Here is a 13,811-nt window from a genome sequence, read left to right on the forward strand (position 1 = left end):
CTCGCTCTCTGAAATCACTCCATCAGAACAATCCTCCCTTTTCTATCAAGTGGATTCAGTGTGCTGAGAGGGAGACAAGGCAAGAGGTGTGCTTAGAGTGGTTTCTGGAATCCAAATGATTTCAGAAACTCTGTAGTCCCCAACCACCCATACCTGAGTGACGACTTCCAAAAATACACTTTGTGGTTTTTAAAAGCTCTTTCGATGTAAACCATATAACACACACACACACACACACACACACACACACACACACACACATGAGCCTTCGCAATTTTTTCAGACGGGTAGCGAGCGAATACGCTCAAAAATAAAAAAAAGTGACTCTGAAGTGTTAAGGCAGGCGGTGGCGATGAAGATTTTCCTTGTGGGACTGTCACCCTGGAGCTACGGTAATTCTGCAGAATGAACACAGAGACGTGGCAGCATCCCATACACCCTGGCCTGTTCTCAGACTGCCATCTGCATGGTGACACATCCCTGACAGGGAACACGGTGAACCCAAGACGTAGCAATCCAAAGGCCAGCTCAGGGAGAGCCTTGCTAAATGATAACATGGCCCAGAGGCTCCGTTTCCAGAATTGTCAGCCGAGGGGCAGGACGCGGGCGGTCAGTGGTCATTCTTAGGATTAGGGTCCTGATCTGTGGAATTCCATTTCCCGACAGCCAGGTGGGGTATTCAGAACCTCACGTTACCAGATGGTCTTCGTCTTACCTGACAGCATCCGGGCGCCGTGGGATGCTTCCCGGGGTTGGGCTGATGGTGGAGAACTGGCTGACTCACCCTGCCCTTCTCTGGATGACGTCAGCACCCTGGCACTGACATCAACCGGAGAGCCACCGTTTGTAAAGTCCGTATCTGTTTTGGGGTGTTCAATCAACAATGGCTTTTCTCTCCTGCTGTCTGGGCCTGTGTTCATCAGCGTGAGCTTTGTACTTGCAAAATCCTGGGCTCGTCACTCTGAAAAAGACCTTAGGATTCATCCAGAGCACCCGAGTGCCAGTTGGAAGGCTGAGACCTCCCTCTTGAAACCAGTGTCGCCTCCAGGCCATGCAACGTCCCATGCATACCAAGGAAGAAAAGGCTAGACCTGGGGGACTCTTCTGGCGTGCTGAATGTTCCAGATTCCTTTAACAGGCAAGCCTGGAGAGTTATTTCTGTCAAAGGCACAGGGCACAAAGTTTTAAGAAGATAAAATATAGACTATTTAGTTTCTTCGCCGGAAAGAACTTTGGAGAAGAGCCGCTCCTGCCCCTCTCTGTCAGAAAAAGACGCTGAAGTCCAGAGTGGTTCCAGGGTTCGTTCAGGGGGACAGAGTTTCAGGGCAGACCTACGGTGGATTGGTTAGGGCTCCAGGGAATTGAGGAGGTTGCAACACAGGGTGTTCACCAAGGAGAAGGAGGAGGAGGAAAGAGAATGAATGGGAGAAGGGAATCCTGCCTGTGGGGCCACGGGCTCCAAAGCACCTGGGAGAGAAGGTGTAGATGGCAGCCTTGGGTCACAGGAGACCTTTGCAGATCTGCACCTCAGCGAACACAATGCTAGAGGCGTAATTACTCATAACGCTCTCGGCCTGGTCCGCTCCTCCATGAAGCTGTGATATCAGGAGCTCAGTAAAGTAATACATTCTGCAGAACACGTCTCACGAAGTCCTGGTCTAGAAGCAACTCTGTGGAGGTTGGGAGAATGTGAAGATGCCATGAAAAGGGCTAGAGCTGGGTCAGTTCGGGAGCTCCCATAGGTGGGAGCGGGCACTCCTCTCCTGCCATCCCCTGGCTCAGCAGGTGCAACAGCGGGGGGGGGGGGGTGTCGCGGGCTGCAGGAGGGCTCCTCTGGAGTAGACCGGGCCCAGTGGCTCTGCCCCTGTGCAGCAAGCAGACCCTGACACTGTCCGTGGCTTAGGAATAAGGGGACGTGGCCAGTGTGCCTGTAGTGGCCGGGGTACCCTCATGTTAGCCCTCTGTTCTTGCTGGGCCCCACTTCCAGCCCCTTCCCCCATAGTCCATTCCTCTTAACTCAGGAAGTCTGCCTTTTAGGCCAGCTGGGTTTCTTGAGAGAGCTGGCTTTCTGATTCTCCCCACGAGCCCATCTCCTCAAGCAGCAAACTCCCTTTAAGTTGCTGAGGGAGGCAGAAGTCCATGGGCAAGGCTATCGGATCCCCGTGGTGACTTGGCTGGACCCCGTATGCATATGGGGCTGTAGATCGGCAAGGTCACGGCTCCAAAAGAGAATGCAAAAGGTCCTATAAGTGGGCCTCCCGCACCCCCTCCCCGCCCCCAAAACATGGTAATTCTAAATGTCACCTTGGCATTTTCTTCTCACATAAATTCTGTCTTGTTCATATCACAGGAAAACTGGAAACATGGACTTCAGAACTTCTGTGTTTATTTCTCGGTCCTCTGATTGACTTGTTGTGTGACATGTTGAACTATTACCTTTCTCTCATGGATGGATGTGAACACGAGCTTTGAGATTTTTATCTGTTGAATCCGGGAGGCCTGTGGTTTATTTTAAGTCAAAGAAAAGTGTTTGGACTAACTTATTGTGTGTGTGTGTGTGTGTGTGTGTGTGTGTGTGTGTGTGTTTATAAAAAAGGTTATAAGGCAAAGAGCAGCTAAGTATTAGTTGATGGTGAAGAGCCATATGGATTTTTTTTTCAATCACAGATGATTCCAAAGGTTAGGAGATATGCTGATAACATTGCCGTTAGAAACCAAGGGGTGGGGAAGATTGGGATAGAAGTGCTGTGTCCGACTGTTAACAAAACAGAAGTCATGACAAAGAAATACACTGAATTTGGAGAGGTGCTTTGCCTCTCAGAACATGCGAACGATGTTTATGCTTCAGGTCTTTGTAATGTTCTTGTGAAACACAGGACATTGCAGGAAAACAAAAAAACCCATTTTGAAGATGGAGGAGCAAAGACACAGAAGGTTGTGTTGACACAGTAATTAATTCTGGGACAGAGGTGGGATTTGAATCCAGAGTTTCTTATGTGCCTTGGGATACAGCACTTAGGGCTGCAAGGAGGTTGATGCTTGCTTCTGCTGGATTCCAAATGGACGCTGGCCACGTAGAGTGGGAGCTTGGGGCTTCCGAGATCAGGATCTACACAGCTGTTTTCATTTTCACAAATGACTTCCTTGACCTACAGGGCGGGGCGGGGGCAGGGGCGGGCGGGGGAGAGGAATAATCAAAATACTCTGATAGACATTTGGGATAGAGTTTGCTGATTTATTTGTTTTTAATTTTTTAAATGTTTATGTATTTTTTGAGAGAGAGAGAGAGAGACAGAATGCGAGTGGAGGAGGGACAGAGAGAGAGGGAGACACAGAATCCGAAGCAGGCTCCGGGCTCTGAGCAAGCAGTGAGCACAGAGCCAGATGCAGGGCTTGAACTCACGAACTGTGAGATCATGACCTGAACCGAAGTCGGACGCTTAACTGACTGAGCCCCCCAGACACCCCTATTTTGATGATTTATGTTAGGAAGAGCAAAACTTTTCCTAAAAGTGTGTTTTTTGAGGTTAACAGTATATCTTTAATGCATGCTTGTATGAAAAAAAAAAAAAAAGACATTTGGAACATTTGGAAACCGCTATGGACTTTTACTTCTAACTGTAGATATTTATAGACAAGTCAAGCAAAACAGACTTGGTGCCAGAGACACAGATTTGGTGTGGGTCACTGTTTATATGGAAAGATTGGGTTTTATGCTGCGTCCTGGGAGATGGGGGGGTGTTTCCTACTCTGGAAGATAGAGATGCTAGGGAGTTAGTTGGTACTTCTCCAAATTCGGCACTACGTGGTATTTTTCAGCAGAGACGATGTTAGAAGGAGACTGATCAAAGTTCAAGAAGATGCTCTGTACTGTGTGGGGTTGAGAGATATCAAATGAGCTTCAAGTCCGGCCCTTAATTCCTCATTGAGACACCTACTGAGGGATTCTACAATTTCCTCTTAAGTCATGCACTCACTCCATGGAGGAAGTTCACGCTTTTCCATCTCCTAGATCACCGGGGGAGGATATAAGATCACAGGAGGAGAGCCATTTGGAAGTAGGGATCCAAGGCCGTACAATGTGAGTACTCTGACCCCGCGATTACACTTTTGGGAATTCGCCGTAGGGACGTAGAGCCACACGCACCATGTATGAAAGAGGCTACGCATCTGATATGGGGCACAGGGGCAGAACGCTGGAGGTGACGTGCGTTTCCAACAGAATGAGAGTGGCTGAGCCATTGGTTCTTCTACATAAGGCCGTGCAGGCATCCACTCTTTCCGCATTTAAAAAAATTTTTTGTTTTTAATCTTTATTTATTTTTGAGAGAGAGACAGCGTGTGAGCAGGGGAGGGGCAGAGAGAGAGGGAGACACAGAATCGGAAGCAGGCTCCAGGCTCCGAGCTGTCAGCACAGAGCCCGACGCGGGGCTCAAACCCACAAACCGTGAGATCGTGACCTGAGCCGAAGTCGGACGCTCAACCGACTGAGCCACCCAGGCGCCCCTTTCCGCATTGTTTATTAAGCACCTACTATGTGCCAGGCACACAGAAGGGGCAACGTCGAGGCTGATGAGGTTTCAGCCCACCCGAAGCTCAAAGTTTTATCGTAGAAACAGATTTCATACCCTGTGAAGGGGTAAAAGGAAAAAAATGCGGGGCACCAAGTGTATTTACAGTGTGATCTCACTTTTGTTGTATGAATAGAAAAACCTGGAAGGCAGTCTGAATTAACAGAGGTGTAGACAGAAGCTTTGGGCCATGGGGTTATATCCATGCATATCTTCCCCCCCCCTTTTAATTTCTAGTTTCCAAGTTTTCCACAGTGACCATTATGATTTAATTTTTTTTTTTTTTAATGTGACTTTGAGGATGGAGAAAAAGAAGTGAGCAGACTGGGTTCTAGCTCTTGAGTGAGTCGGAGAAATGTCCTCAACAGCTTGAGGACATCAAGACCTCAAGACCTCAACCTCTGAGGTCTCCCACTCAAGGTTGCAGATCCCAGGCTCTTGTCTCTTCTGAGGACACTGGGGGCTTGTGCCGCTGGGTGGGCCGGCTGGGAACTTTCGCAGAAGGCAGCACTGTAGCCAGGCTGCTGACGCCCCGGTCCCTGGGCACTTTCAGTCTCCAGGGCTCTGGTCCTCTAGGAATCTGGTGATGTACTCCAAGGGGGAAAAGAGTCTGTGTATTAGGCATATGGTAATCAAATTAAGGAAGTGCCTGTCACCTAGCAAATAAAAAAAAGCTGCGATTGAGTTGGATTATCTCAGCCACATGTCACTGCACCCCAAAAAGCAAAGGACGGCAGCCTGACTTATCCGGTCCCAGTCACGGTGTTCAAAGCATTTTGCGGGAGTTTTCCTAGTTGAGGCTCCCGAGGTGGGTACTCATCACCCCCATTTCTTTCCCTTTTAATTAGTTAATTAATTAATACTTGAGAGAGAGAAGTGAGGGAGAGAGGTGGAGAGAGAGAGAGAGAGAGAGAGAGAGAGAGAGAGAGAATATCTTAGGCAGGCTGCATGCTCAGTGTGGAGCCCAATGCGGGGTCTCGATCCCATGACCCCAGAATCATGACCTGAGCTGAAATCAAGAGTCAGACGCTTGACTGACTGGGCCACCCAGGCGCCCCCTCATCACCCCTGGTTTACAGGTGGGAACCTTCAGCTCAGAAAGCAGGTAACCTGACCAGGTCTCCCGGGTAGAAAAGACTGGAATTCAGACCCCCTCCCCCCCTCCGCCCCCGTCTGCTGTGAAGCAGCGTCTCCAACCTCTGCTCCGTTCTGTCTCCCACTCCAGCTGTACTGTCACCGTGCGTACAGATGTCTGAGGCCCGGGCAGTGGGGACAGCAGCCCATCCAGTGGCAAAATGCTGGCAAGTCTGAGGACCGCAGACGCTTAGAATGGGTACAGTTATTTCTAATGAAACCAGATGCAGGGAAGGCTACCCTTAGCTGCCTTTCCTGGGGGTTATAAGTGAGGAAATTGGGGTTTCTCTCTCTCTCTTTCTCTTTCTCTCTCTCTCACATCCACACACACGAGAGAGAGAAAATATAACCCTCCTTATGTTAACTATAAAAATCTTTCCCTCTGCTTGGGATTTGAAATTAAAGGCCAACTACTATACCTGGTATACATACATCTCACAAAAGGCTGATACCTTATACCGAGACCTGACCTTTGTGGTTGAACTGTTTTTCTTGAAATGTTTTCCTCGCTCGTTCCAGCTTTGCTTACTTAGTAGGTATGAAAAACAATGATGAGACATATAGGAGATACCAGGGACACATAGATTGGAAACCGTAAGTTAAAACGAAGAGAAAGAGTTGTTTCTTTTCCCCATCAAAACAATGTTTCCATCAATATGATACATACTGTTTCCTGTGTTTCAACGTTTATTTATTTTTGGGACAGAGAGAGACAGAGCATGAACGGGGGAGGGGCAGAGAGAGAGGGAGACACAGAATCGGAAACAGGCTCCAGGCTCTGAGCCATCAGCCCAGAGCCCGACGCGGGGCTCGAACTCACGGACCGTGAGATCGTGACCTGGCTGAAGTCGGACGCTTAACCGACTACGCCACCCAGGCGCCCCGTGTTTCCTGTGTTTCAATTTCAGTTCCTCTGTAGTTCAGATTCTTCTGATTCATTTTATATATCATGGCCAGATTAATGTTTCTAAAATACCACATTCATGATATCATCTCTTATTTTCCCTAGAACATTCAGTGGTTCCCGCTTGTCTAGGATAAAATACAAACTTGTGGGTTTTGAACTCGGGTTCTTTTTTTTTTAAGTTTATTTATTAATTTTGAGAGAGAGAGAGAGAGAGAGAGGGAGGGAGGGAGGGATAGCTCTCAGGTTCCTTCTTAATCTGTCTTCAACTTTACCTTTCCAGCCATCTTCCCAGTAATTCCCATGAACCATCCTCTTGCCCAGACGAACCAGTCTCTCCCATGGTCCTCTGAACATACACAGTATTTGCTTTACTGCTCAGGGAAGGAAAGAACAAAGGAAGTTCTCCCTTCCCTTTTCCTTTTTCTGAAGTCCTACCCTATCTCTCAGGCACTATGCACATCTTGCCGTTTTAAAAAAAAAAAAAAAAAAATGAGTAGGGGCACCTGGGTGACTCAGTCGATTGAGCATCTGACTCGATTTTGGCTCAGGTCACCATCTCACGGTTCATGAGTTTGAGCCCCGCGTCGGGCTCTGCACTGACAGTGTGGAGCCCGCTTCGGATCCACTGTCCCCCCCTGCCTCTCTGCCCCTCCCTGGCTCACAGTATCTCAAATAAATAAACTTAAAGAAAAAAAAAAAAGATTAAAAACTGAGTAAGCATTCCTTGACTCTCCCAGCCTGGGGCGACCCGAATCACCCTTATCACAAACTGTCTGCAGTTGGAGTCTGTTGGTTGGAGTCACCCTGCGGGGCTGGACCGGCTCAGTGCCTCAGGTCACCGCGCTCCGTAAGCACCCAATGAAAACAACATGTCCTGTGCTGCTGGCTAACTGGGAGCGCCTCCTGTCCCTGCTGCAAAATACTGCAATACCCAGAGAGGACCTCTTACCCTTCAGATCACAAATAGTAATTCTTCTTGTCCTGTGTTCAAGATGCGTATGTTGGGGGCATTCGCTTATTATTTGTCATGCATTTGCCACCCATGACTAATCCTATTCTATGAATGAAATGGAAGGCGAGGGGGGGGGAGGGGAAAATATTTGCATGACCTCACAAAGCCCAGTCTGTTGGTGGAGCCTTGAACCCACATTTCCTTCTGCTAATTGAGTAGGCCGCTGTTCCTTCTAAACCATGACTCATAGGCCGTCAGGAACTTCTGTAAATATTCTGATGGCTTTTGTCATCCCCTCTTTTTTCTTTTTTTCTCCAAAGGGCCAGATAGTAAACATTTTAGGCTGTGCAGGCCGTGTGGTTTTCTGTTGCAACTGTTCAACTCTGCCCCTGTAGTGGAAAAGCAGCCGTAGGCAGTGTAACCTAACGGGTGTGGCTGTGTTCCAAAAAAATTTTAGTTGCAAAAAGAGACCGTGGACTGGATTTGGTCTGCAGGCTGTAGTTGGCCGACCCCCTGCTATAGAAGGTTCGCTATAGAAGGTTCCCCTCTCTGGGTTCCTCACGTTGGGCTGAAAAGTCAAGCTTAGGATCCTGAGCAGGCCCCGCCATCGTGTATAGGCCAATGGGTGGATTATGGCCTCGGCTGGGAAGGCTGGCTGGTTAGGATAAATTGGGAAGTTGTGGATGTTCAAGCAATAGACCGTTGCCTCACGAGCAGTAGACGGGGGATCATTCCATGAACGTGGGGGTTGACCTAAGGGGAGCATACTGAGGAGACTCTCAGCATTTGGGGCACTTAGCCCCCTGAACTAACCAGCCTGGGGGTGTTCTCCACTGTAGAGTTGCATCATCTCCCCACACATCCAGAATGTTCCATTATGCCCAAAGTTTACACCGATAATCCACAGGCTGTCCCATTTCTCACATCTGGGACCCCAAGTGATGTCTTAATTATGACAGATGTATTACAATGAGTTCCCTGGTCGCCTCAGGAAAAACAGGTTTAAAAACTATCCGTTCAAGGGTTCAGTTCACCTCCATGGCTCCCTCCTAAGGGCACCCACATACTCAAGGGCAGTGCCCTACAAACAGTGCTGGAATTTGAGGGCTTTATCATTAAGGTCGGCAAGCTTGTTCTAGTTCTGATGTTCTGAGGGGGAGAACTATCGACCCCCCCCCCTTTTTAAAAATAGAACCAGCGTGAGATCTGGGACTAAGAACACAAAAGTTTTTCCACGGTCTTCAAGGAGTTGTGGCAACTATCAGGAACTCCTAATAAATTCCAGGAAACAATTTCAGTGGTTTCTTTCTTTCTTTTTTTTTTTTTTAGTAAAAATTTTTTTAGGTGTTTATTTATTTTTGAGAGAGAGAGAGAGAAAGAGAGAGGCAGAGTGTGAGTGGGGGAGGCGCAGAGAGAGAGAGAGGGAGACCCAGAATCAGAAGCAGGCTCCAGGCTCTGAGCTGTCAGCACAGAGCTGGACGTGAGGCTCCAACCCACCAACGGAGCTTAACCAACTGAGACACCCAGGCGCCCCTCAGTGGTTTCTTTTTTAAAAATTTTCCAAATTGTGGGCACCTGGGTGGCTCAGTCGGTTGAGCGTCCGACTGTAGCTCAGGTCACGATCTCACACTCCATGAGTTCAAGCCCCGCACCGGGCTCCGTGCTGACAGCTCGGAGCCTGGAGCCTGCTTCGGATTCTGTGTCTCCCTCTCTCTCTGCCCCTCCCCTGCTCATGCTCTGTCTCTGTGTCAAAAATAAATAAAAACACTAACAAATAAATTTTCTAAATTGAACTATAGTTGATACATAATGTTACCTTCGTTTCAAGCATACAACATAGTGATTCCACACCTGGGTACATTTTGCTGTGTTCACTGCAAGTGTGGAAAAATTTCAGTGGCTTCCTGAGAGCTTAAACTGCAGAGAAAGAAGTGGAGGAAAGGTTTAAAATTTATGCTTAGGAGAAAGCAGGCTGGTCTTAGGCAGTTAATGTAAATAATGAGCAAATAATTCTTTAAGTTGGCTCTTAACTCTTGTTCTAATTCTCTTTCTTTTCTTTTCTACATAATAGTAGTAAATACTTGCATGGCATTCAGCCTGAGCTATGCATACCTGTGGGTATTTACATATGTCAGTTTATTTAACCCTCCTCCCTGCCCACCCTCCGAGGCTGGCCCTATTACATCCCCATTTTGCAGGTGAGGACAGTAAGGCACTAAGAGGTGAAATGACTTGCCTAAGTCCTCATGGCTTGGCAAAGGCTGCAAATGGCCTGTGTGCTCACCCACCCTGCCGTCTGGCTCTCGTCTTTTATTTATTTACTTAGCTGGTTAGTTTTTATTTTACTTCCAGTTAGTTAACATAAAAATCTGGAACGCTTCCCAAATTTGTGTGTCAGCCTTGCACAAGGACCTTGCTAATCATCTCTGTATTGTCCCAATTTTATATGTAGGCTGCCGAAGGGAGCACTGCCTCTCATCTTTTAAATGGATGTTATGGCAGTCAGAGAAGTTCAAGTGTGTCCCTTCTGATGGATGCATCCCTTCCCAGGGCAGACCGAGCAGTCCCTCATTCCATCCCTCCCTCGACCGAGATTTCCAACACTTGCCATCTGCTGGGCGCGGACTCTGCCTGTGTAGCTTGCTCAGAAGGTAGCCGTGTCCCCGGGGGTCATTCTGGCTGACAGCACTATTGGGTGAGGTGAAGGCGAGCCCCTGTGTCATGTCACCTCCATGAACTGCCCTTAGCCTGGAGGAGCACACGTGGTTCCCAAGGTGCACCTGTTAACTGAGCTCACGGGACAGGTGTAGCAAATCAGAAGGCTCGTGTATTTTAATTTGCAGTGAGAAATATTACTGCCTGGAAGGGGTTTGATGAGCTTGGGATTTTGGAAGGGAAGGTTGGACGACTTGAATGTTGAGCGCCATCGGAAAAATCAGCTGGTCACAGCCCCCTGGGTAACTAGCCTCCATTGTTGCTGAGACACCAACCTCGGGACGGGGGGGCTAACGCTGCCCCTCCCCACCTCCGTGTGCAGGGTGGGTCTTGGGAGAGGCCTCACCTGTGAGGAAGGTGGAGGGGCCTCCAGTGCTCTGCCCGCCTCTGCCCCTCCCTCCCTCTCAGGACACTTTAGTTCTCTAGATTTGTTAGCACAGCCCATCTGTGATTGGGAAGTGGGCATCTCTCTCGCTCTCTCTCTCTGGGACTTTGCATATATAGACCCTCAAGCTGGTGGGGGGAGTAGAGTGGTGACCCCGGGGGGGGGGCACATAATGACCAGTAACACTATTTAAATGGGAAAATCCAAGATCTTGGCTTCTGCTGCTTCCCTGGGTTCCTCACTGCTCCAAGAGGGTAAAGTGCACACTGCCATGTGGTTACATCTTTTTTGAAAAGGTAATCGCTACGGGGCACCTGGGTGGCTCAGCGCATTCAGCCTCGGACTCTTGATGTCGGCTCAGGTCATGATCTCATGGTTCCTGGGATTGCACCCTGAGCCATCGGGGCTCCACACTGCTAGCACAAAGCCTGCCTGGGATTCTCTCTCTCTGTCTCGCTCTGTCCCTCCCCTGCTTATGCTCTCTCTCTCAAAATAAATAAATTAATGAATGAATGAAAACAAATAAAGTAATCTCTATGCCCAATGTGGGGCTTGAACCCGAGATCAAGAGTCACATGCTCCACCGACTGAGCCAGCCAGGGGCTCTCAGTTTCGTCTTTTTCTTTCTTTCTTTCTTTCTTTCTTTCTTTCTTTCTTTCTTTCTTTCTTTCTTTCTTTCTTTCTTTCCTTCTTTTCTTTCTTTTCTTTCTTTCTTTCTTTCTTTCTTTCTTTCTTTCTTTCCTTTCTTTTCTTTCTTTCTTTCTTTCTTTCTTTCCTTTCTTTCTTTCTTTCTTTCTTTCCTTTCTTTCTTTCTTCCTTTCTTTCTTCCTTCCTTTCTTTTTTTCTTTTCTTTCTTTCTTTCTTTCTTTCTTTCTTTCTTTCTTTCTTTCTTTCAACATAAAATGGTACCAAACCCAGCAGGTCCTGTCCTGAGCACAGGGAGGACTGATGCGGAGGGTTCAGGGCCTCACAGGGGGCACCAGGTCCTTGAGACCCAAAACTGAGTCAGCAGGGAAGTTCATCAGACCCTGAGCATCATGCAGGTGATGCAGTTGTTCTGAACGGAGCGAGAAGAGGGGGCCGGTGGCTGGGGCGGGACCTTGAGGAGGAGCCAGGTTGGGGAGGAAGGAGAGCTGAGACCACAGCTATACTTCCGCCCTCAGTTCAGGGCTCCCTTTCCTGCCGTCAGACCAGCGCTCCGTCCTCTCTCCTTGGGTCCCTCCCTAAAGCAGTCAGCCTCCCGCCCTCACCGAGCCTCGGACACGTAGACCCACTGTCCCCGTACCTGCCTGGCTGCAGCCTCATCAGCATCACCTGAACCATAGACACTATCAAAGGACACGGCTGGTCACTGACCAAGAGGTTGCGGCCCCAAGGTGACCCTCCGCAGAGCCCCGCTCCTGCCTCATCGACAAGGATTAAACCCTCAGCTCTGCAGGGCACCGAAATAGGGCTCTGTCCACCCGCTGGGTGTGGGTAGCCCCTTCTTCCCAAGCCGCACTGGAGAGCTCCTGCAGCCAGAGGCCAGGAAGGCACAGCCATGTCACAGAAGGGTGGCCCTTTCTTGTCTCAGCGGGAGTGGGCAGGCCAAGAAGGAGCAGAACCGGCAGGGACAGGATGGCACCTGCCTAGGCGCCCTTTGGATCAGACTGCCGGGTTAAGTCTGCCACTTTTCTGCCGGTGACCTCTGGTAGTCATTTTCACCTGCTTGAGGCCCCGATCCCTCACCTGTAAAATGGGGGCAACAGCACCTGCCTCAAAGAGCCACTAGCTGCCGGGCGAGGGTCTGCGAAAAGCTGTGACCGGCTCCCAGCAGGCATGTGTGTGGGGCAGATGCAGGTTCTGCGTGGCCTGCCATCTCTTCAACTTGGGAGCCCTCTTTGAGACAAAAATGTAAAATTACAAATATAAAACCAGGTTTAAGAATGAGCACGTATTTCAAATGATGAAAGAAAACATTAAAAAAGTATGTGTTTAAAAAGCTGACATCCCAGGGACGCGTGCCTGGCTCAGTCGGTAGAGCGTGTGACTCTTGATCTCGGGGTTGTAAGTCCGAGCCCCACGTTGGGTGTAGAGGTTACTTAAAACTAAAATCTTAAAGAAAACACCCAACACTGACGTCCCGAACATCACAAATCCGAAAAATAGCACAGTATTGTTAGTAATCAGCTGTCTCGTGTTGGTTTGCGTGACTTCTTTTGTACATGTTTTGGGGCTGTGGACTCCTTGATCACTTCCTCAGAGGACGGTGATTTTGGAATGCCATTTTCCCTCAAGAGAATAGCAAGGTAGTACACGCACTTCTCTAGCATGGTTGGTTGGGACCTGTTTTCTATTCTTGATGGATTAGGAAAAAAAGCTTGTTTGCTTCGCAAGTGGTTATTGGTAATGCCACGTAGAGTTTTCGGATTGCAGTCAACTGTGGGGGAACCTCTCTCAGGTTTCTTTCATACCGGAGCCATAAGGTTTCAGGACATTTAAGTGTTTTTGTGCAGTGATTAAGCTTAAATCAAGAAGGTGCTCATTCACCGTTTTCTGGGGTCCCTCCCGGCCGTGGAAGGGGCTGTGTGAGCGAGGGGTGCTAATGCTTTAAGCCTCAGTGTCTGTGGATAAATCCTTCTCCTCAAAACATGTCAGTCAGAGCCCATTGGATTATTATATTTGACATTCATCTTTTCAATTTTTTAGTTTTAGGATTTCTGAAGAACGTGTTCTCATTGACAAGAAATATAATGTTGCACGAGTTCAGTGTGTGCAACGATCTCTCCTTCAGTATCATTTGCTAACTGTCTACTCTGATCAGCCTCTCTCCTGTTGATTGTTGGGAGCATTTGATGACACAAAGCAGATAGGATGCAGCTCAGTATCTTCATCTAGTAGCTACTCAATAAACGTATCCATCGAGACTGGCATCACCCCTCCATTGGCTCCGATTTGGAGCCGGACACTCGGAGATCGAAAATTGGGACATTGTCCCCCGGGAGTTGGGAATGGGCCCAGCTTTGGGTCCAAGTCCGAGACCTAAGTGGGAGTCAGGTTTTGTCTCAAGTTATAACTAGAACTGCCCTCCCTCATTAGCAACGAATTCTCTACAGTTTTCTCCGTTCGTGAATTCTTCATTCAGCAGTAATATTCTGTTAATACGGC

The 13,811-nt window shown here is 48.6% G+C and overlaps 1 protein-coding gene and 1 non-coding gene across 3 annotated transcripts in view; one reads left to right on the forward strand and one right to left on the reverse strand.

The window, feature by feature from the left end:
- FOXN3 (forkhead box N3) overlaps nt 1–13,811 on the forward strand; it is a 403,845-nt gene that overhangs the window by 146,115 nt on the left and 243,919 nt on the right. The gene's annotated exons all lie outside the window — the stretch shown is intronic.
- LOC124512733 (U6 spliceosomal RNA) lies at nt 9,928–10,031 on the reverse strand. Its single transcript, XR_006962243.1, has one exon. It is a non-coding gene; the product is annotated as a U6 spliceosomal RNA (small nuclear RNA).

Source organism: Lynx rufus, unplaced genomic scaffold (genome assembly GCF_022079265.1).
Source record: "Lynx rufus isolate CCGP_SWC_20201006 ecotype Redwood Valley unplaced genomic scaffold, mLynRuf1.p SCAF_17, whole genome shotgun sequence".
NCBI lineage: Eukaryota > Metazoa > Chordata > Mammalia > Carnivora > Felidae > Lynx > Lynx rufus.